Source organism: Cervus elaphus, chromosome 32 (assembly GCF_910594005.1).
Source record: "Cervus elaphus chromosome 32, mCerEla1.1, whole genome shotgun sequence".
Taxonomy (NCBI): domain Eukaryota; kingdom Metazoa; phylum Chordata; class Mammalia; order Artiodactyla; family Cervidae; genus Cervus; species Cervus elaphus.
The window spans coordinates 20,919,117-20,944,015 of NC_057846.1; positions in this window are offsets into that span (position 1 = coordinate 20,919,117).

Below are 24,899 nucleotides of genomic sequence, written 5' to 3' on the forward strand. Positions count from 1 at the left end.
GGTTGACATTCTTACAGCCTGAAAATTAAGATGTTTTCTATATATTATTATTGCTCAGTAGCATAGTAGAAAACCAATTTGAGTTAAGCTTGCCATAACTGTGTCAATTTTGCCCATGTTTTTATTTAGGGGCTTCCAGGTGGCTCAGTGGTAAAGAATCTGACTGCTAATGCAGGAGATGCAGGAGACGTGGGTTGGATCCCTGGATCAGAAAGATCCCTTCAAGGAGGAAATGGCAACCCACTCCAGTATTCTTGCCTGGAAAATTCCATGGCTAGAGGAGCCTGGTGGGCTACAGTCCATAGGGTCACTAAGAGTTGGCATAACTAAGCATGCACGTGGGCATGGTATTATTTAGGGTACGTAAAATGCACGGTGCCAATAGAATCTTTTATATCCCACTTGGTTGAGTGCAGCTCGGGACATTCACTTGAAATATCAAGGGGGTTTGATTCTGATAATTCTGATAATATCCCAAAATGGTGGACAGGTAGCTCATGACCAAGGCATTGCCTTTCGGGCACGGACACTGTTCAGGGAGGGAGGCTTTGCCAGGAGAACCGGGCAGCAGCTCACGTCTGAGTACTGAGAGGACCGGGGAGGCTGAGTAGAAGCATACATACCTTCCCAACCAAGACTAGGGCAGGAAGCATTGGACACTCAGCTTCCCTTCCAGTCACAGCCCTTCTTTAACCAAGGAACTTGTACCGTGGTGACAGGTCACCTATATATTCTCCCTCTGTGCCAAAACTATATAAATCTGCCTGTAACAGTGACTCAAAATTGTGAGCCAGGACAGAATGCCTGAGCTGCAGTGACCTGGTGAGCTTATTCATTTAGTGACCCCCATCTGCCATGGGCACCATCCTACTAAGAATCTGGGAACAAATTTTAGAATTCCTTGGCTGCCAAGAAAATAAAATGGGAAAAAAAAAAAACCTCTTCAGCTTTTTCCCTGGGGCCACCCAGAATATGATCTACTTTTGAGGCTAAATCCAATATTTGATTTCCCAAATGAAAGGAAGAGGAATCAGTGTTAGCCAAAACAGTTCTTTAGATGAGCCGCCCGTGCTGTCTATGAGAATTATTTTCGAGATTCCCCATGAAATTCACCCATTAGGTGGTGAGAGCCTACAGCTTTATGGTCTGTCTCCCACGGTATGTGCACTATACGGTTTGCAGATAGTTAGCAAAAATACTCACAGCTGAATGCTCCTCACACACCCCTCAAGTCAGCACACACATTTGCACTCTCTTTCCAGCTGCCCGCTATATTTAAAATCAAGGAATTTTACCACAATGTTTTCCCACTTTGGGATCTTGTTTAGTGTAAAGTCATGAATTAAAATATAAAATACCACCAAAAATACTGGTTATGTCAGAGCCATCCAGTTATTACTATGACGTGAATTTTTGTGTGTTTCCACCAAGTTTTCACATCCTTCACTCCCCCAAAACAAACTGCAAGGGGATCATTATAGCATTTCTTTTTTTCCTCCTTGAGCTAATGGGAATTCTCACTCATAGGAGTTAGATAATATGTAACAAAGAAGCACACCACAAGACTGGATAGTTTTCATCAAATGTGAGCCATATGATGCCAGACAGAAACGTATGGCTTGGCGTAAAAATCTGCAAGTCCATATGTTCTAGATAAAGAGGTAAATGTATGTATGTGCCTATGTGAGTAAGTGTGTGTGTGTATACACATACACACACGCACAACACACACACATATATTTAATTTGAATATGCTGTCATTTCTTAAAGTCCCAAATGTTTTACTTCTTCCTTCATTTTTGACAGTTTAGATCTGCTTGATGTTTAGGGACTAACATAGATTTTTATGACCACATGTATCAAGTCACTCTCCACTGTGAAAGAGAAGCAGTCCCTGTGAGTCATAACTAAAAATTGAATGGACTTTAAAAAGCAGCTGTGGCCAAAAAATTAAAAAAAAAAAAAAGAAATTAAAGGAAAGAAGGGAGGGAGGAGGGAAAGGACGGGGAAAAAAAAGAAAAAAAATTAAAACAGTGATTATTAATTATTAAAAAATGATCCTTAAATGTAGCCATCCTCAGTTTCTGTCAATGTCATTGGCTTCCAAGCCCAGCGCCCTTGCTGTATTATTCAGGTACACTTGCATTTAGGGACTTGAAGCATGTGCTCCAAGAGGACAGAGAGGTCTTCACATGATATGGTGTGATAGAATGAAGATTAATTAAAAGTCGTCATTCATATCGCATATTTAAGAGCATTTTGCTTTACAATAGGTATTAATCTTAGCATCACCTGCATGAATGTAACTTCTCAATTTGAAATTCTTGGAAAAGTTCTATGTCTTTTCAGTTTGGTTGCTTTATCCCATTAGTGGTCTCTTACTGAGAACAAGCAGAGCACCTAAACCACTATGGATCTGAAAATGCATAACCTCAGAGAACAAGGGCCTTCCTCGCCTAAGAGGATGTGAACACAATCCTTGGCCTGATGGCCACGCTCTTGGCTTTCTTCCTTCTGCACCTGCCACTCTTTCTTCCCTTGCTGAAGACTCATGCCCACCCCTGTTTTTTTCATTCTATGCTCAAGTCCTTGATGATTTCAACCAACTCCTTGACCTTAAATGCCATGTCTATAAGATGTACATGCTAAGTTGCTTCAGTTGTGTCCAACTCTTTGTGACCCCAGGGACTGTAGCCCCCCAGGTGTCCCTGTCCCTGGGCAAGAATACTAGAGTGGGCTGCCATTTCCCCCTCCGGGGATCTTCCTGACCCAGGGATTGAATCCGTGTCTCCTGTGGCTCCTGCACTGCAGGCTGATTCTTTACCGTTGAGCCATAAGGATTTCCAAATTTTCATCTCCAGTCACAATCAATGCCTTGAACACCAGACTTACATGTGCTTCTGTGCACTGCGCTCAGTCTATCTGACTCTTTGCAACCCCATGGACCATAGCCTGCCAGGCACCTTTGTCCACGAAATTCTCCAGGCAAGAATACTGGAGTGGGTTGCCATTTCCTCCTCCAGGAGCTAGACTTAAACAGAACTGTCTTTTCAACATGTCCTCACAATGCTTTTCGAGCATCTAAAACTTACCATGTCTAGAACTGAACTCTTGCTATCCATTCCTACCCTCCCTCCAAGCTCCTGACACTCATCCAGTGTTCTAAATCTCAATCAATCTTACTGTTATCCAGCCAGCTTCTTCAGTCAAAACCTGAGAGTCATCATTTGCTCTTTTTATTTGCATACACCCCACACCCACCAGCAAAGCCTGCTGCTCTAATAACGTGACCTTCTCACCCCCTCCACTGCTACCAACTCTAGTCCCTCACATGGTCAATGGAAACACCCTCCTGATGGGTGTCCTGCTTGCCTGGCCTCTGTACCATGGAGCAGCCTTTCAGGACAAGGGACATCATGTAAATTATGTGATTAAAATATTCTAGGATTTTCTGATCACATCGGAGACCTAGGTGCTCATAGATGGCCTCCAAGGCCCAGCACGCTGTGACCTCCCCCTGGTAAACTCTCCCCCTCCCCATCTCCCCTCACTGGTGGTGGTGGTAATGATTTGGTCACTAAGTTCTTGTGAACCCGTGGACTGTAGGCCACCAGGCTCCTCTGTCCGTGGGATTCTCCAGGCAAGAATGCTGGAGCGGCTTGCCGTCCCTCCCTGGAATCCTTGGCCACTTGTCAGAGCGCTGGGCCAGCTTTCCTGCAGGGCCCACCCATGCTGCCAGCAGTTCTCCCCATCACGAGCTTTTTAGCTCTCTCCTCACTTCATTCAAGTCCCTCCGTGAATAACATTTCTTTACTCTACCATATATAAAGTAGCACATGCCTCCAGTTTTTCTTGAGCCCTTTGCCTAGCCTTATCACATATATCATCCCTGAAATAACATTGTACATTTATTTTTTTAGTATTTATTTGTTTCCTCCACTGGTATGTAAACTCCATTAGAGCAAAGGACTAGGTTTGCTTTGTTTGCATTATAAATACCGAATATTGAGAATAGTGCCAGGTACAGAGTAGGTGTCTAATAAATATGTATGAAGTCAATGACTTGCAGTTTTCATTCATGCCTTCCACCCAGCTGGGCAAATCCAACCTGAGCCACTGAGGCCATCATATGTGAGAGCTCAGTTCAAAAGAATTTCTTAACTTTAAACATGGGAGGGATAGTAATAATATTTATCATTTACTATGGGCTCACTATGTAGCAGATAATGTGCTAAGTGTTTATTATTTATTTACTTTTCTTAATCCTCAAAAGAAAACTATCTGGGATTACTTCCACTTTTGCGATAAGAGATCAGAAGTATGGGCTTCACAGTTAATAAGTGACAAAACAGAGATCAAATCTCAAGGCTTCTCAAGGCTGCACAGACGATGTGCTCTTAAGTTTCATACTTCACCTCAAAGTCTAAACTCAAATGTCTGCAAAGGCCAATCCATATTGAGAGTCAGGGTTACAGGTTGGAAGCCATTCAATGACCTCCTTGCTTTCTTTTGTCAACTCACTTGTGATGGAGATCTGGGTACAGATAAATAGTCTTCTGCTGTTTAAAAAAAAAAAAAAAAACGGCAGTCAAGGGACGTCCCTGGTGGTCCAGTGGTTGATTCCACTGCAGGAGGCATGGGTTCGACCCCTGGTCAGGGACTAAGATCCTACATAACAGCCAAAAAACTTAAAAAAAAAAAAAAAAACCCTCAGTGAATTCCTGATGATGCTTCAAAGTAGAAGTGCATCAGAAATAAAATTTAAAAATAAAATTTAAAAAAAAAAAAAGAAGTGCATCAGAGAGCAAGAGGACAGCTCCCATTGGAGCACCTGTGCGCATCCTAAAATGAGAAGCCACTCTCGACCCCAGCCAACTTTTGCCATCAAGGAGTATGAATCCAGAGTCGTCAGATCTTCTAGTTCATCTAAAGAAACTAGAAATTCCAAGTTTTAAGTGAAATTTCCCAAAGTTTGAAATGTTAGGTAAACGCTGTCATCCTCTATTGCCCCCTTCTCCTCCTGCCCTCAGTCTTTTCCAGCATCAGGGCTCGGCAGAGGATGAGGTGGTTGGATGGCATCACCAACTCAATGGACATGAGTTTGAGCAAACTCCAGGAGGCAGTGAGGACAGGGGAGCCTGTTGTGCTGCAGGCCACGGGGTCGCAAAGAGTCAGACAAAACTTAGCAGCTGAACAACAAGCACTGTCAAGCACTAGGAACCATACAAAGCGTGTCCTGAAGAGAAGTTCAGACCACAGCCATCCTTGTAAATCCTGACCAAAGTCCTATGCCAGGTGTCATAGCTGAGGGGTGAAAGGTGGGTCAGGGGAGAGGGGAGGGGATGAAGGAAGATACAGCTCAGAGATACATCCTGAAAGGAAGGAAAACCTCACACGAGGCAATGCCATCGCCATATGAGATAATTAACCCCATAAGCTTTCAGAAAAAGGGGAATTACACATATCTGGGGCAGTCACAGAAGGAATCACAGAACAAGTGGAATTTGAGCAGACTCTGAAAGCTGCTTTGTGTAAAGAGATACTTCCTACACCCAAGTGGAAAGGTACTTGCATCAGTGTTATGAAGTACAGATAAATAATGAATTCCATGTAATGCTCTGGAAAGCATGAGGCATGCTACACATTTAAATAAATTTTTCTTAACTACTAGTAGAACTGACATCGTATGAAACAATTTATATAAAATCAAATTCTTGCCCAGAATGTTTCTGTGACCATCTTATAAGGGTAACATGTATTTTCAGGTTCTTAATTTTATCTGTATTTTAAGGCTGGGGCATTAAGCCACACAAGTTCGCTTTTTAAATAAAATTGTCATGAGTTTATATTTTATACCTGGGGTGAAAGAGACTAATTTGCCTTATTCCTCCCTTCCTTGATTTATTTACAGGTTTTTTTTAGCATTTAAAAATAATATCAGTTGATTCTTGTTTTGTTGGTGACACGGAGGCAGCTTTGAAAATTCAATGTGTCCATATTTTTGAAAGTTACTTTCAGGGATTAAGAACTGATTTGAAATGTTCAGAAATGATAGTTTTGCCCTGGTTTTCAGCAACTTTCCTATCCTCAGTCTGATTGCTGAAGGTTTGGGGGTTTGTGGCTTTTAAAGTGATATGAGAACACATATTTCTGCCTGTGAACATCTATTCACCCCCATAGCCCAACTACACCATGCTCATGCAATTATAAATTAAATAATAATTTAATTTTAAAATATTTAAACTTAATATTTACATTCCATATTGGGCAATATATTTTGAAGACAGCCATTTTCTGATGGATGTTTTTAATTTTAAGGCCTCTGATATAAGGAATAATAAAAATGACATTTTAGACTATTCTGAATTTAGGAGCATAAATAGGAAATCTCAGAACCTCGTTTTCAAGAGTAGATGCTAACAGGCTAAACAAAATTAAACCTGTCATTATGCAAAAATGTTTTGCACCCTGAGCATGATGTTTTAATATGCATTTTATGGGGTTTGCGGAGAGTTTAATTTTCAGGTTAGAATAAAAGAGTGTTACACAGTATAGATGATAAATCAGGTTATCACAGTTATGTGTATGACCCTTAAAAGGTGAGCAAACTAAGTACACCTCAAAGGCAGAGCAATTAACCTTAAAGTGGATCCCAGAGTTGATACGTGGGGCAAGGTTCAAGCAAGGTGTAGAGGTTTGTGTTAACACTCCCACTGTTTGGTTAGGACTACTACTATTAGAATATTTGAACATAATTCATATGGGCTTGCTCAATAGAGTATGTGGAAAAATTTTATCTCAATACTTTTTCAACTCAGTTTCTGCCTTTCCATTCTGAATTTGTTTGCTACTATCTTACTGCTAATACCTAGAAGACTTGATTTCAACTGCCTCCACAAGCTTTCAGCCAGTTGTTTCCTACACACACCTTATTAATTCCCACTTAAGGATCTTTGCTCCTATTATTGAGATTATGAATAACGGGGTGAGTCAGATATGAGTTTAAATTCCATTTCTGCTGTATGTATAAATTGTATCTTTGTGCAAATGATTTAATCTCTGAGTTTCAGCATCCTTATTTGCAATACCAAATATAATATATATAGTTACTGCTGGAACTGAACCAGGTAGGTATTAATAACATCATAACAGCAAACACATAATTCATACCATAGCTCATTAAGGTTGATACCTTCTTTAATGACGCAACTCAAAGCTTAACTTCTCAAAAATCTGCTGGTGAGTCTGCTTGACCACAGAACATAGACTGCTATAGACAAGACATCACACTACACTGGGACAATCAGACACACAGTCAGTGCTCAGTCCATCTAGGTCATTCTGGAAAAATCATCGAAATGCCCTGGGTCTAGCCACATTAACTGACGGCTCCAGGGGCAGACTCGGAGGCCTCCTTCAGGTTCCAGAGTCCGCTGACTCTGTTCCAGTTACTCCGCATTTCATGAATATTTCAGCCCAGCTGGAGAGAATATTCCCGTATTACACTCTATCACCTAGTAGTGATTTTCAGATTTTAAAAAAATAACAAAATGCAGTGAACAATGAGATGCCTTCTAAACCTTTTTGTGCCTGAAAACTAGGCAAGTGAGAACAAAGAGGGGGGAAAGTAGGTGCTCAATAAAAAGGAGTTGTAAAAAACTCCCCTCACTTTCAGTTAATGGCATTAACCTGGCCAATGCCACATGTCTGAAAGCAGCATATCTCGTAAACTTAATTTATTTGAGTCTGCTACTGAATTTTTATATCCTTTGTGTGATAAAACAGTATTTTATATCAATAAGGCCACTGGAATTTTATTATTTTTTATAATTCATTTTTAGATAATAGGCATTTGTTGCTTTAACAATCATATACAAAAGAAAATCAAAAAGTTCCATTATTATACTGTTCATGTAACATTCACTGTTATTTTACAAAGAAAATAAAACATGGACAGGAGTAGAGAAGTATAACACACAGTGATGACACCATCCTCAATTATTTTACCCCAAATTGATCATTTTTTCAGCTTTTTTGTTTCGGTCCAAAATGCTGATGTGTATACCAGCTACATGTATATGTTTTCTTTTTAAATTTACACCGTGTAATGTATTGTACAAGGATTCTCTCTGTTTTTACTCTTAATGCTACTTCTTAGAAATATTTCCTTATGAGTCATGCAAAGCTATGTGACTTTTTAAAAGTGACTCTATATTATCCATTATATGGATATTTCATAATTTACATTTCAACACCCTGTTAATGGACTCCTTTCATTTTTTCCAGTTCTTTGCTACTAAGAACAATGCTGCAGTGAACTTTGCTTTATAAATATTTCTATTTGTATCAACTTCTTTGAGTATATCCTTAGCTCTGTGATTGAATTCAAAATGTATATGAGTTCACTCGCAACTTGTTTTAAAAGATTCCTTATAATCATTTTTCATCTTTAACCCTCTCAAAATCACTGCCCATTTTACAGATAAGGGAAAAATGGGGAATTCATTCGGAACACTTGATTCCTAAGTGTAGAGACAAAATTAGAGTGTATATCTCCTTGCATTCTTCATCTCTTTCTGTCACCTCAAGCTGAATTTTCTATGAATTTCAAAGAAAAGGACATTTGGAAAATTGAGTATCTTCAGCAAATGGATTAAGGTGGTGGTTGATAAACCTTTGAAGAACTACATAGAAAGAGATGCAAAGAAAGACATGCTGGGGTTTCCCCCACACACACAGATTGAGCTCTTTGGAGTTACAATAAAGCCAAGCTTTTCTCTTTCCTTGTTTACCAGGTTCTCTTAAAGAGAATAAAGAGAAAGATATTCCTGTTGATGAAAATGATGACAGATAAAATGTGTTTGAAAGCTATAAAAGCTTCTTACATCTGGAGCAGCTGGCAGCCTGGGATTGGACTCTGAGGGGAGCTCATAGATATCTAATTTGAGCGATGGTTAAAAGTAAACTTGGGAACAGCTGATTCAGTGCAGTTATCTCTGGCTCTGGGAAGTTTTTGTGATGTTCAGAGGCTGGCACATAAAAATCCACATGACACATATTTGCTGAGTCTAATACCTGTATGAAAATGAACATGGGTGATTTACAGGAATATATTAGACACAGCTGTTCTTGTATAAACCAGGATATAGCATGCTATAACAGGTAATGAGCCACTAAAAAGGGGATAAAAACCTGGCTAATGGTTCAACAATTACATGTATTAAAATGCACACATGCCAGTGGCATAGAAGTCAGTCAGATTAGATAGGTTGATGGTCACTTAGCAAATATCAATGTTTATGATCCACCAAGAATAAGGCATTTTGCCAAAACCCCAAAAGATAAAGTCATTGTACCTCAGTTTTGGGGGTCGCACACCAGAGATACTGTCTCCCAAATGAAACAACTTAGTACTGTAAAGGGACAGAATAGATGGAGGGGCCATCTCTGTATCAAGGTCGTCTAGTCAACCAAGTTATCTTTTTTCCACCTGAGCTGTACAGTAGGTTCTTATTCGGTATCATTTTATGCAGAGTGTGTGTGTGTGTGGCAGTCCCATCTCCCAATGTATCCCCCCTTCCCCTCTAGTCATACATCAGCTTGTTTCCACCTAGTTATAATGCACGCCTCTCTAGCCCTCCTGCCTCTGGATTTTAGCATATTCTGTTCCCTCTCAATGACTCTCAATAATTCTTCCATTGAGAATGCCTGCCTCTCACTCTCTTTCAAATCTCATCTTACACATCACTTTCTTAGAAGAGATTCTTCTCTAAGATTCTAGACAACATTTATAGCCTTAGTTATAGTTCAGGGCAAACTATCTTTTCCAATATCAGATTTCAACTGTAATTCTATATAGAGAGAATTACAAGTAGTGTCAAACAAGTAGTTAGATCAATGCAGTTCAGTCACTGAGTCATGTCCGACTCTTTGCCACCCCATGAATCGCAGCACGCCAGGCCTCCCTGTCCATCACCAACTCCCAGAGTTTACTCAAACGCATGTCCATTGAGTCAGTGATGCCATCCAACCATCTCATCCTCTGTCGTCCCCTTCTCCTCCTGCATTCAATCTTTCCCAACATCATGTTCTTTTCAAATGAGTCAGTTCTTCGCATCAGGTGGCCAAAGTATTGGAGTGTCACTTCAGCATCAGTCCTTCCAATGAACACCCAGACTGATCTCCTTTAGGATGGACTGGTTGGATTTCCTTGCAGTCCAAGGGACTCTCAAGAGTCTTCTCCAACACCACAGTTTCAAAAGCATCAATTCTTTGGCCCTCAGCTTTCTTTATAGTCCAACTCTTACATCCATACATGACTCCTGGGAAAACCATAGCTTTGACTAGACAGACCTTTGTTGGCAAAGTAATATCTCTGCTTTTTAATATGCTGTCTAGGTTGGTCATCACTTTCTTTCCAAGGAGTAACCATCTTTTAATTTCATGGCTGCAATCACCATCTGCAGTGATTTTGGAGCCCAAGAAAATAAAGTCTGTCACTGTTTCTACTCTTTTCCCATCTATTTGCCATGAAGTGGTGGGACCAGATGCCATGATCTTAGTTTTCTGAATGTTGAGTTTTAAGCCAAATTTTTCACTCTCCTCTTTCACTTTCATCAAGAGGCTCTTTAGTTATATCACAACTTGTTTAATGCCTGTATCCAAAATTGAATTATAAATGCCATGAAAGCAGGAACCATGTAAAACCCTCAAATCTAGTGCACACCAAAAAAGTAATACATTAAATGGTTCATGGCTATAAATTATTGGAGATGATTTATTTGATGTAAAAGACTAGAAATGAAAAGACAAGGACATTTTTTAAATGTCTAGGAAAAGGGTTACTAGAGATGTGATACTAATAGAAAATGAGAGATATGGTTAAGAGATGTTTGAAGAGTAGAAGCAATAGGTCTTGGAGATTTATTGGATGGGTTATGTTTAAGTAATTTAAGAGTCTTCATAAAATATATTTAACGGTTCGATTATATCCCCTGATTTTGAAGCAGTCTTTTCTCAAGTCTTCTACAATATCTTTCAATATTGCAGTCACTTTTTTCCTACATATTCTTTAGAGGAAATTCTACAAATATTTATTGAATACCTACTATATGCCAGGCACTCTTCTGGGTACTTGATGAGCATGTGAGGAAGCAAAGATTCCCTACATTCATAGAGCCTACATTATTTTGCAGAAAATGATAAGTAAACAGTATATACCAATATATTATATCGTATGGGAAATGGAAAAGTGGATCAGGGTAAGAGGACATCAATAGAAATGGCCCAACTGGTATTAGACCAGTTATCTATAGCATATAACATATAATAATTTTTTTTTCTTTTTTTTACTTTTAATGAAACCCAGAAGCTTTTCATGAGTTATAATTGTTCTTTCTTTTTTTTTTTTTTAATCTATATCCTGGAGATAAAATGTTCAGTTAGGGAGAAAGTTGGCCAAATGCTAACTTTGGCATTCCCATAGCATTCCTGTGGCAATAGGAAGATAGCCTCTTTGTCAGTGCTGGGGGTGGGGGGAGGGCTTTGGGAGGTGAGGAGTCCTCTGCCTGCCCCTCCCCTGCCCTTAGGAAAGGAAGAGCCCCCAGCAAGTCCCTACTTTTAGCATCTTCTCTCACACTTCTGAAAGACTCCTTTATTTTGCCATCCTGAAAATGCTAAATATTTTCTTGGGCTTCTATTTATTGCATTCTTCTGTTCCTTCTCTCTAAAATCTATTATGGCTTTATTTACTCATGGACAATGTATTTTATTTGTGGATTAAAATTTTTTTCAAATAACTAGCTTGTTAACATTTAATTTTTCATTCATGAATTATAATTTTTTCATGGCTTTCTGAATAACATTAATAAAATTTGCATATTCATCATAACAGTAAATAACACAATATAAGGTGATAAATATTTAATAGCCTTTCTTCAACTTTTAGAGAACAGTTGGGACAATTCAAACTGTTGAACACTGTTTATTTAGAAACTGATCTTCTTGAAACAGAAGGTAAACATTTTAATTTTTTTTTCATAAGTTAAACAGTAATAAAAGAATAAATTAACCCCTTCATTAAGGTAGTCCACCAAAAGAATATTTTTTCAGCTGAAAAAAGCAATTTGATAAGTAGATTCCAATTATTTAAATCAATTAAAGCTTAATCACAACAAATGCAAAAGTGAAACATCTAATTATTTAGAAAGATTAATTATTAAATAGGCATATTCCCATTATTCCTATTCATGGAGTGATTTTTTTTCATGTTAAAATAAATGTGCTGTTTGTTTTGGTTTGTTTATTTGTGCAGATATGATTTTAATGTATTATATGCCTTCAGTTAATAAATCTATCAGTTGCATAAAATTTGAGACTTCTGGCTTCTCTTTAAAAAATAAAGAAAGAAAAGGAACCTCAATATTCCTTATTTCCTTCTATTTGTATTACTTGTTACTATAATCCTATCACCCCTCTGTCCTGAGGGCATGTAAATTGATAACTCCAATCCATTGATTCAAAAAAAAAGGATAGGTGGTCTCTACTTTCTCAAAAAGCTTGTAACATAGTGAGAAAAAAATTAATAAACTCTCAAAAATAATTAAATTCAATAAGACAATTTCATAGGATTAGAAACTGTTTCTGCTGCTTATATCAAAGTTTCAGAAGAGACACCTCCCCTCCAAAAAAGTTTCAAAAATAAATAAACCAAGCTGTGGTACATATACACCATGGAATATTACTCAGCCATCAAAAAGAATTCATTTGAATCAGTCCTAATGAGATGGATGAAACTGGAGCCCATTATACAGAGTGAAGTAAGCCAGAAAGATAAAGAACATTACAGCATACTAACACATATATATGGAATTTAGAAAGATGGTAACGATAACCCTATATGCAAAACAGAAAAAGAGACACAGAAATACAGAACAGACTTTTGAACTCTGTGGGAGAAGGTGAGGGTGGGATGTTTCAAAAGAACAGCATGTATACTATCTATGGTGAAACAGATCACCAGCCCAGGTGGGATGCATGAGAAAAGTGCTCGGGCCTGGTGCACTGGGAAGACCCAGAGGAATCGGGTGGAGAGGGAGGTGGGAGGGGGGATCGGGATGGGGAATACGTGTAAATCTATGGCTGATTCATATCAATGTATGACAAAACCCACTGAAATGTTGTGAAGTAATTAGCCTCCAACTAATAAAAAAAATTAAAAAAAAAATAATAAAAAAAATAAAATGGAAAAAATAAATAAATAAATAAATAAAATAAAAATAAAAACTGAAATCAATGATATAGGTGCCCAACCACCTCCAGAGTATAAAAGCGAAATTGAAGATTGATCAGATTAGAGAAGGTAGGTTTCTTTTCGGAACTTGATGACCGTGGTACTATGACACTGGGGAGGAGTGTATTTTCCATAAACATTACTCAATTGAGGAGAACTTCAAGACAGCCACCTAAAACTTTAGCATGTCTCTCCTGGTGGTTGAGTAATCCAGAAAACACTGTCTGACTTTTTTGAGAAGTCTAAAACCAAAGGGCAGTGAGAGTGACCAACCAGTAGGCCAACCCAAGGAGAAAATAGCTGAATTGGGAATGCCCTGCCTAGCCATCAGAGAAGACTTTCCCAGCCAGCAAGGAGCTGGGGAGACAAATGCTGAGCAAAGAGCCCCATCATACTTCTTCACCACCTTAGCTTTTCCGGTTTAAAATAGTCCCTAGTGTATGTGTGTGCATGTGTGTGTGTGTGTGTGTGTGTACACACACACACTAGTGTGTTGAGAAAAATAAGTTAGATGTAAAGTTTTGGTTTTACACTGAATTTACCTTTTAAAGCCACACCTAATTTTTTTAACCCGAGAGTCATTATTAAAGATGACTTGAGATCCTACCCCGCAGCCCAGAAGCACAGTTTATTGAAAGTAAGTTGAAAGACAGCAGGAGAGGGATATAGTAAAGCTGTTTTCTTTAGGGGTCCTTCCCGATGAAGTTACATTGCATCCAATTTGGCACAGGGGACCATCACAGCTGCTCATCCTGAGCACAGAAAATCAATTCAAAGAGAGCAATCAGTGTACCTTGCAGAAGGACAACAGAATTTTCATGGAAGAGGTGAAAGGGTTGGAAAAGAGTTGGGCACTGATTATATATATCGTTTGAGTTTGGACATTATGAAGGCTCGGGCCACATCAAATGGTGGCCGCGTGGCCTAAAGATGTCAATGGATCGCTCTGCCTGATTTACGATAAGCTTGTTGTTGCTTAGTTGCTAAGTTGTGTCTGACTCTTTTGTGACCCCATGGACTATAGCCCACAAGGTTCCTTTGTCCTTGTGATACTCCAGACAAGAATATTGAAGTTGGTTGCCATTCCATTCTCCAAGGGATCTTCCCAACACAGGGATCAAACCTGAGTCTCCTGCATTGGCAGGCATATTTTTTTTTTTTTTTTTAACCACTGAGCTAACAGGGAAGCCCAACGATAAGCTGGAGATGATCATTAGGAGCCTCTACAATCCCTCTACCTTACAATATACTTATATCAAGTAAATCAAGATGTGAACAGACAGGTGAAACTACCATTTCAGTAGTTCTAAAGTGAAATTAATAAGGTCAGGTGAACTGAAGACAGGAAAGGAACTGACATGATTAAATAGTTCAGTGGAAGTGACAGACTAGAAGCAGGTCATTTGCAGAGTGAATGCAACCCATTCAGATTGCATTCAGAGACGCGATCCATCAAAGGGGAACTGTCCCCAGAAGTTTCTTATGCCATTTTTAATAATATTTAACTAAACATACAGAGGTAAGCATGGTCCTGGGAAGAGTTTTGAACTTGAAGCCAATGGACAACGGTTGTCTTTTTATCTCGTTGTACACCAGACTCCTAAAGATGTTTATACTGCATGTTGGGAAAGAAAATCCTCTGCAGGTCTCGTGGACTTCTTCATGTCTTGCTAGGTTTGTCAAGAATGCAGAGCCCTGACTGCTATGAGGAATGACCATTCCTCAGGGTCATGTTGACAGAGAGCAACTTTGAGAGATGATGTAATGTCTACCTCTGAAACAAAGGGCAGATTTGCTCAGTGCTTGCTATAAAAACGATGGCCTCCTCAAGTTGAATGTTCCTCAGCTGCAGGATGAGCCCACCATGTGTAGAGCAACCATCTGCACCCTTCTGTATCACCCCCATGCAGGGATGAGGGAAGCCAACACTCACACACATGACGATGCTCATGACACTTGTTGTGCTTTAAGTGACAGAGTCCTTTGCCTCTGACCTAAGAGTCTTATGATTTCTGCCGGCTTTCATGAAAATTAACAGGCTAACTTAGTTTGCAAGTCAGATAAGATCTGTGACCAGATAATCATGACTAACATGTGTAACCTCTACCTAGTACATAACTTTCCCTTCTAGGGTATTCGCTGTACTACATTTGACATGGTTTCCCAGGTGGTAAAGAATCCCCCTGCCAATGCAGGAGATGCTAGAGACATGGGTTCAATCCCTGGGTCAGGAAGATCTCCTGGAGTATGAAATGGCTACCCACTATAGTATTCTTGCCTGGGAAATCCCATGGACAGAGGAACCTGGAGGACCATAGTCCATGGGGTCACAAAGAGTTGGACACAAATGATCACACATGAATATTTGGCATGCTGTTATGTTACTAGTGTAGGCATTCCTTAATTTTTAGAGAACTTTGTTAATGCCTCAAGACAAATTAATAAATGTATATACCTGGATAGGTCAGAATACTTCTCTTGTTTTTTTAGTACTCATCTTTATATACTTATCTTTATGATAAGTTTCAAGATATTTTAAATTCAGGTCAGCAAGTTCTTGTCATCTTAACCTTCCAATTCTTCCCCATCTCACCAACTTTTGCTACTTCTCTTTCTACTCCAGAGACCTGTTTGCATGCATTTGCACAAACACACACAATTTTAATTAAGGGCAGGAAGGTGGTCTTTTGATGTCTCCTATGTCAATTTTGTGACATTGATTGTAACCTGGATATGTCAAAGCATTACCTCAACATTATAACAATATAGAATATAATAAACAGATATAGCAATACATAAACTATTGTTATAATCTTTAAATGGCAGGCTGCAGTAAGATAATTATGAGGAGGAATAGTCTTACTAATGTCAAATACAATAGTATTTTCAATAAACTTGTGACAAAGCAGCTTCTATTCCTTTGCAACCAATATTGAAGACTTGTGCAGATATGAACTTTTTCTCAGATTCATAAAGGCTTAATAAGAGATAGTGACATAATTATAATTATATTAAGAAGCATGGTTGATTGACTGTCAGCACACTTTACATTTAACAATCCTGGGTGTTTTTACATGATAATGGCAGAATGACAGTAATGAACTTGGAAGTTATTCTTAGCAGAGTATTACGGCAGAGTGCAATCGATTTCCACACAAGCTATAAATGCAATCCCCAACCTTATAGGTTATTGTAAATGCAAAGCACAAATTCTCATTCATAACTACTTAATTAAAGAACATTATTGGTTTACCTGTAATTGCTTTAATTTATCACAGTGTTACAATTTATAAGTAACGTGTATTATTCTTCAGTAGTTTTATTGTAATTACACATAATTTACAATTCACACTACTGGATTTCTAATTAGCCCCTAAATATTCTTGATTATAAAAATGAAAATACTATTTTAAGGAGAATAAGATAATTAACAATGTATTAAATATATTGGCTATCAAGCATTTACCAAACAATAAAGTCAACTAATTCAGGCTATTTAGTTGACGAGTTATAAAATTTTATAAAGTTATGGAACACGACTTAGTCACTCCTTGATGTGCTAACAGTAATAAGTCTCTGTTTCAAATTAATCTTGGTAGCAATTTGGGTCACATTCTATTTAACAAAGCAGCATACTTACCACCTACTTGTGTGCTGGGGTGGCTGGCACTGGGGAGATGCACAGGATACTCACCTATCATAATCTCCAAGTTACGAGATTCAGTAAGTTGAACAGTGAACAGTCCAATCAGTAGAATGTTTTGTGTTTCTAAGGTTCGGGAAAGATAATGTGGTAGTTTAGTAAAATCACTGTTTTGAATTTTGGTTGAAGCTTTTTTTTAAAAGCCTTGTGATGGCACAAGGTAATTATAAACCAAAGTCACATGACCTGGCCCTTTTTCTTAAAGATGGTTAATGAAAGACATCTGACTGGCTCTAAACATTATATAAAGTGTGCAGCCACCTGTACGGTTTGTTTTGAAAGTTCTTCAAATTTCAATACCTCCTCTAAATGAACCAGAAATTTCTACCATTAAAGACAGTACTTTGGATTAGGCATCTATCCAGAAACCTTCTGTAAATGAACATATACTATGTGGCACAGATGAAGCATTAATCTTTGGTCCTTATTATTGAATTCATAGGAATATATTTTTTAAATGAGATAGTATCAGGCAGAAGAGGGGACTAAGAAAATACTAAATTGGAAAAAGAAGAGAAGAGTAATAATAATAAATTCTGTTGAAGACTAAAGCCTGAACAAAATAACATAAAAAGAGTATGTATGGGAATGAAAGGAGGGGAGGGAATATATATTCAAGCACCCAAAGGGCCCTGGGAAGCTTCAGTGGCCAGGATAGGATAGAAGATCACTGAAAAGAACTGGGACTGGCATCCAAGACAAACATCCCTTGCTGGATAATTTTTGCCTAAGGCCAACCATAAAATCACCCTGCTAAGATTTTTTTTCATCTCAGCCCTTGAAGCTATTGTACTTCTTTACCTTTAATGAAAATGAAGCCTTCCATAATTCAGAATAAAAGTAATTGATTATAACTTTGTAAGTGGGATCAAAAGATAAAGTCCTATAAATATAAATTTCACTTATAATTCAAGGCACATCATCATAACTATCAATCATCTACTAAATTCATCTGCATTGAAACTTGGTTGTCATGAATAAAATGGGTCCCCTTTCAAAATACTACCCCAATTAAACTTTCAGCCAAAGGCAGACATGAACTGTTAATAGGACAAGTTTAGTCTCCGGATTTTTGTCTTGTGACATTGAAAATACCCATGTTCCTACCCAGCATCATTCTATATTCAGAGACCTAACCAAAGATCCAAAACATTGTGGCCATTTCAGGCGCACAAGGGTTAAAAGTCTGTCTGGGCTCTTACATTTGTGGTGTCATTGTGATGAAATCAACAAAGCCCCTTCTGAAAACTTCCAGGACCAGCTTGGAAGCCTTTGGTGATAATGATGCTCATTGTAACTGGATTTGACCTGTGGTTAACTCATAGTAGCAACTAAAAATGTGTGCATTTAACCAGAGAGTATAATTCTAGCCCAAACCAAGGTTTTACTCAGCCTACTAATGTCACCAAAAAAGTACTGTGGAATTAATTAGCTATTTGCGTTCAATTCACTCAATATATATTTTTGTGTATATTTTAGGCAAGAAATGTGCAATTATGATGTGTGAGCCATGTTTCCTTCTCTTCCAGACTGTCTCTATATGCTCAAATTAGTCATTAGCTTAGATTATAAGTGGGTCTCAATTTTTCCTAGAAAGAGGTTGATGAAGTTTATTTTTCAACAGTAAAATTCTCCTTTCTTTCTAAGTGCATGTATGTGTGGTTTTAAATCATCCTTTGGACATATATAGGACTATCATGTTGGAAATCTATGCTAATCGAAGCCAAGAGTTTAATGGGCTCCTAGAGGTAAGGACATGCCATGCCCCAGTTGATTGCTTCTCGATTAGGACGCAGGATGTTGCCCCATTCTTCCTTTTGGGTATGACTTGAGTCTATGCGGTGCAATCCATAAATGATTTTCCATGACTTTTTAAAAGACTGTGCATATTAATATTTTAAACTGAAGTAATTGCTTCTTGCTCAGCAATGGTTTTCATTTATGAGAGTTTATCCTCAGCAAATGAAAAGTATGGTTAATCTAAGTTAAAAATGGGTTCTTTAAATAGCTCTAATTACATTCTGTTTATATTTGTATGTATAAGACACTTAAGATTTAATCGGTAGCAGTTCTAACAAACCATAATGTTTATTAGCTGGTTTTAAATTATTGTTATCGATGGCAATGGAACGAGAAAATAAATGACTTGTCTACTATAAAACACAGTAAATAAAAGATGGATCACAGTTTAAAATGATGAATTTTTAGCATATCTTCAAATTTTAAATGAATTTATTCCAAAGAGGTTACATAAGGCAAATTCTTTCTAATCTTTCCTTTTCATTTAAACTTTAAAGGTACAGAAGAAAGGTAGTCTCTAATGTTATCAAGCTAGTTGGATTTTTATTTTCAAAAATTATTAAGAATCACTGTTCAAGTGTCAGAACAGAAGGGACTCAATTTTACATTTTAATTCATGTTTATTTTACTAAGATAGTCAAGAAAAAAGATAGAGTTCTTTGTTCTTTATAAAAAGAAAATTTTACTAAGAAGAAAGATAAACATCAGAAATAATAGGTTGATTTTTCTTAAATGTTAAAACCCATTTGTTTTAGGTTGATGTCATGCTAGCTTAAATCAATTTAATTTGCTTATACTCTGCATTTTGATCAAGCAGAAAAGGCTCGCTTGGATAATGCCTCCTTTCTCTGAAATCTGTGAAAGGTCTTCACTTATCTTTAGGGAAAACTTCTGAATTACACATGAGTTTTACTGAGTGAATTAAGAGACTCACAGGCACTTTATTGACATTTTATTTCCTATTCATTTTATGGGGATTTTTAAGATCTGGAAAATAAAGTACAAAAGACAATTTATTAATAACAACACCTTTATCTCTGTGGAATTATTAGTATAAGCATTTATATTTTTTAATTACCAGAAATTTGCGAAATTATTAGTGTTATTTTATAAATAAGGAAGTAGTGACAGAAATATTATGACTGCCCTCCATGGTCTACAAGTACTATAAAGAAGGAAAAACACAGTTTACACCACACTTTCTGACTGTTGTTCCGTCGCTGTCATGTCCAGCTCTCTGGCAACCCCGTGGACTGCAGCACACCAGGCTTCCCTGTCCTTCACTGTCTCCTAGAGTTTGCTCAAATTGATGTCCATTTGAGTTTGCTCAAATTCATGTCCATTGAGTCACTGATGCCCTCCAAGTATCTCATCCTCTGTCGTCCCTTCTCCTCCTGCCCTCAGTCTTTCCCAGCATCAGGGTCTTTCCAGTGTCATCTCTTCACATCACACAGCCAAAATATTGGAGTTTCAGCTTCAGCATCAGTTCTTCCGATGAATATTCAGGGTTGATCTCCTTTAGGATTGACTGGTTTGATCTGATCTCCTTGCTGCCCAAGAGACTCTCAAGAGTCTTCTCCAGCACCACTATGAGAAAGCACCAATTCTTCAGCACTCAGTCTGCTTGATGGTCCAACTCTCATATCCGTACATGACTACAGGAAAAACCATAGCTCTGACTGTATGCACCTTTGTCAGCAAAGTGATGTTTCTGCTTTTGAATACGCTGTTTAGGTTTGTCATAACTTTTCTTCCAAGGAGCAAGCATCTTTTAATTTCATGGCTGCAATCACCATCTGCAGTGATTTTAGAGCCCAAGAAAATAAAATCTGTCACTGTTTCCACTTTTTCACCTTCTATTTGCTGTGAAATGATGGGACAAGATATCATGATCTTAGTTTTTTGAATGTTGAGTTTAAAGCCAGCTTTTTCACTCTTCTCTTTCACCCTTATCAAGAGGCTCTTTAGTTCCTCTTCACTTCTGCCATTAGAGTGGTATCATCAGATGATACCACACTTTCTTACTAGCAAATGTTTAATTAGAAAACAATGTGGGGACTTCCCTGGTGGTCCAGTGATTAAGACTCCAAGTGTCCACTGCAGGGGGCACCAGGTTGAGAAACTAAGTCCTGAATGCCACACAGTGTGGCCAAAAAATACATAAATAAATAAAAATTTAAAAAGAAAGCAGTGTGGCTTCCCTATCAGTATAAGTGGAGTAATTAGAGTACCTACCTTATAAAGTTAGCAGAAGTCAAATAGAGTCAGGTAGGAAAGCACACGGAGCATGCTGCCCTATACACATCATGTATTCATAGTGTATTCACTTCATCATTCCCTCTAGCTGTGAGCTCTGTCCCAAGAGCTGTCCGCCACCCTAGTCTTCCAGTTCTTTCCTTGCACAGTCTCTTATTCTTTCTTTCTTTTCCATCCTGATTGCTTCTTTCTCGAGCTTGCTCTGGAGACCTCATGCCTGAATATTAAACTTCTCAATTGCAATCCAGTCTCTCTCCCTAGCCAGCTTCAGGGCTCCTGTCCAGTATTTGTCTCCTAAAGCACCCACAGTCAGGCCACCCCTCAACCTCAAACCTGCTAAAAGATTCCTCTCCATTGAATACAGCCCCACATTCTCACCTCTTGTCTGTGCGGGGAACCCCAAACTCTGGGCCCATCACCTTCCCCTCCTCTCTTATTATCTCCCAGGGAGCTGCAAAACTCCCACATCCCAGCCAGTGCTCACTGCTCAGCTCAGCTTTTCCTTCCTCTCCCGATATCTTTACTTTGTCCTCCCCATCCTTCAAGACTGAGGACAGTCCCTTTCCAAATCTGCCCAAGTCTGGGTTCTACATACATTTCTTTTTTGACATTCATATGCTACTTACCCTGTTGCCTCCTAGCATAAACATTCATAAATCTGCCTCCTCTCTTCTGTTATATCATATTCTTATTCATATCCTCAGCATGTAACTCAGGCCTGGTGCACAGTAGGTTCTCAATAAATATGTGTAAATGAATATTTTTGCATGACTAATGAAAGCTGCTCATGCTGGGTGCTGTAGCTTACACAACTAAGCACTGGGGTGTGAAGTGACCACAACAGGTAATACATGTATTAATTCATTCATCTGTCAGTCATCTATAAAAATTGTGAATGCTTTATCTCTTTGGCCCACCCCACATTCTTTCTCAATGACTATTTCCCTCTATAAACCATTTCCTGATTTCTTACTACATGTCATGCATGATGTTGGTGCCCATGATGTCAGGGTGAACAAGACAGCAAATGTCACAACCAATAAGCGTCTTCGATAATAACAGGGAGGCCAAGCACAGGCAATCAGCACAGTGAGGTGTGAAGGTGTTACAGCAGGGATTGTGTAGAGGGTTATGGAAACAAAGAACAGGGGGGGTCTGACTTAAGCTGGGGGTCACAGAAGAGCTCCCTGAGGATGAAAATTTTAAACCAAGCCCCAAGCCCGGGGTGAGCCCGGCAGAAAGGAAGGTTGGTAAGCCAATATCATTACTGGGGACCTTGCTGGGCTTTAGATACAAAGAGAAGAGAGGAAAAAAGTTCCTTGCCCCAGCAGAGCTCATAAATAATAAAACAATCTGGGAGCAGTACTATGCAGAAAGCGAGCAGTTGTTATAAAAAGGTAACCTGTGCAGGCAATGGCATCTAACTAAGTATGGTGGCTGGAGCTTACCTTTCCAAGGAGGTACCATTTAACACGAGATTTGTAGAATGTGAAGGAAGCAGACTTGGGAGCATTTGACGGAGAGGGGCCAGTCTGTGCAGTGCTCTGGGGGTGGAAAGAACTTGGACTATGCAAAGAACAGAAAGAAAAGTCTCCATGGCTAGAAAAAAGTGGCATGATAAGAGGTCACCAAGGTGGACTCCTCACACTACAGAGGGCCTTGTAAGCCAAGAGAAAGAGTTTGCTTTTCATTCTAAGTGCACTGGGCAGCCACTCATGGTCTGTAAGCAAGAGCGTGGTGTGACCCAATTTATACCTTAAAGAGGTACTTTGCTGTCTGCAGGAAGATGGTTGCTAGGATGGGAAGAAAAGAAACAGGACATTCAGGGTGATGATGACTTAGACCAGGGTAGTTCTGGTGGAGATCAGAGTGAAAGAAATCTCTTAGAAAAACAGTGAATCAAGATGTGTGGGTTAGATGTGGGGACTACGGAAAGAGGAATAAAGAACATAAGGGCAGGAACGGTCGCTATTGTATGAAGTCCTTTCTGCTAATTCCATCCTCCTGGGTCTTTTTCTTTGGATTTGGAGTCATTTCTCTTATATCGTGGCTCTACTACAGAACAGAGAAGTTTCTTGGATTCTTTATTATATGTTTAGCTCTTAAGACCCTAAAACAATCTTGAAGGAAAAGGATGTGAACTTGGATCAATCTCAATGTGAACTTCAGTCTTGAACCTGACTTCTCAGTTACCCCAGTCCCCTTTCTCCCAAAGTGGAAATATAAAGGCGCCTCTTCAACCTGCCTCCATCCCAGTAAAAAGACCATGACCCCACTTAAGACGTGGTCCTCAGGTGAGCGTGAAGAGTGCCTTTGAATTATCTCCTCTGTGTTCCATCCAGGTCTCCTTCAAACCCTTCCTGTGTTATGCAGCAGCCAAGGACAGCATCTGGGCTGCATTCCACAGTCTTGCCTTGTTAACTGTCAGTCCCTACCACGGTTTCAATCTGGTTGTGTAAATAAGAAGATCTAAGTGACTTCTGATGGGACTAAGCTAGCTTTCCTTGTGTGCTGCTGCATGATGCTATGCTTGTATTCTAGACTTTCTAACATTTTATAGCTAGGAGGTCGTGTTATTTATTGCCTTCATTATATAGATGGGAAAACAAAGATATAGAAAATTAAAATAACTGGAAGGATACTATGCTACTCCAAAAAATCATAACCTTTGGAACCAGAAAAATCTGGAGTCTAATTCTAACCATATCTCTTTAGCTGAGCAAATTAATCAATCTCTGAATCTTCTTTCAATGTCCTCATTTTTAAAAAGGGATAATAATTTCTATTTTGCAGAATCATCACGGGGGTTAGAACAAATGTACATAAAACTCATAAGTATTTGATAAATCGTGTCTATTTTAATATATTCACTTTCTCTTGTCCATGGCTAAACAGCCGATAGAAGCCTAGAATTCATGTTTCCCTACTTAATGATCTTTCTCTACACAGTGTACAACCTGATAAAACTTTTCATGGGTCCATGGATTCTCATCAGGTCTATTTGGAAATAACGAACAAACATATCCCCCTCATGCCCACTTCAGGCCCTGTGAGACTTTTCCATGCCCTGAAGAATCAGGTACACGATTTGTAATTTTATTCAGCAGTGAAATGCCACTGTGGTAACACACACACACACACACACACACACAAAGCTAAAGCAATATTTCAGCTCTAAGCACCAGGTCTGGCACCCAGAATAAAAGACTCTTTTAATAGGAAGAATAATCTATCAATTTTGTGAAAGGGCTGTTGGAAAAGGCTGAAGCCCTGCTGCAATAGAAAACATAAATGGTACGTTGTCCTAGTTTTTTGCTGAAAATTGTATGTTAGCACTAAAGAACAAAATTTCTTTTGCTTCAGCCTGCATTTCTGGAATATGCCCTACAGACAACTCTGTATTCTAGGGGTTAATAAATGAAATCAGAAAGACAGAGAGTGTGGAGCAAATGAAGATAACACTAATAATTATACTAACAGTCTTATGCATTTTCACATTTAAAATACAGAAGAAAACAAAATAAAAATCTGTTTCTGCCCATGAAAGAAAAACCTCTCTCCTTATTTTTTATTGCTTTATGAACTTTATGGTGTTTTATTATTCTAAGATATGGTTACAGTCCTAGTCCTGTAGTAGTGAAGTCATGTCTCACCGGATGGGGGTCCAAGGAGATCATTTCTGGTATCAGCCACTTGAGTGTGCTCTAGAATAGGCATGAAGCCAGTCTGTTCACCAAAAACATAGCAGAATTCTAGGAAAAGCTCCTGGAGGTTTTGAAGTGATATCCTCCGTGGAGAGCAAGCCAGGAAGACGTAAGAATCCCAGAGCAATCTTTCAGCCCAGAGTAT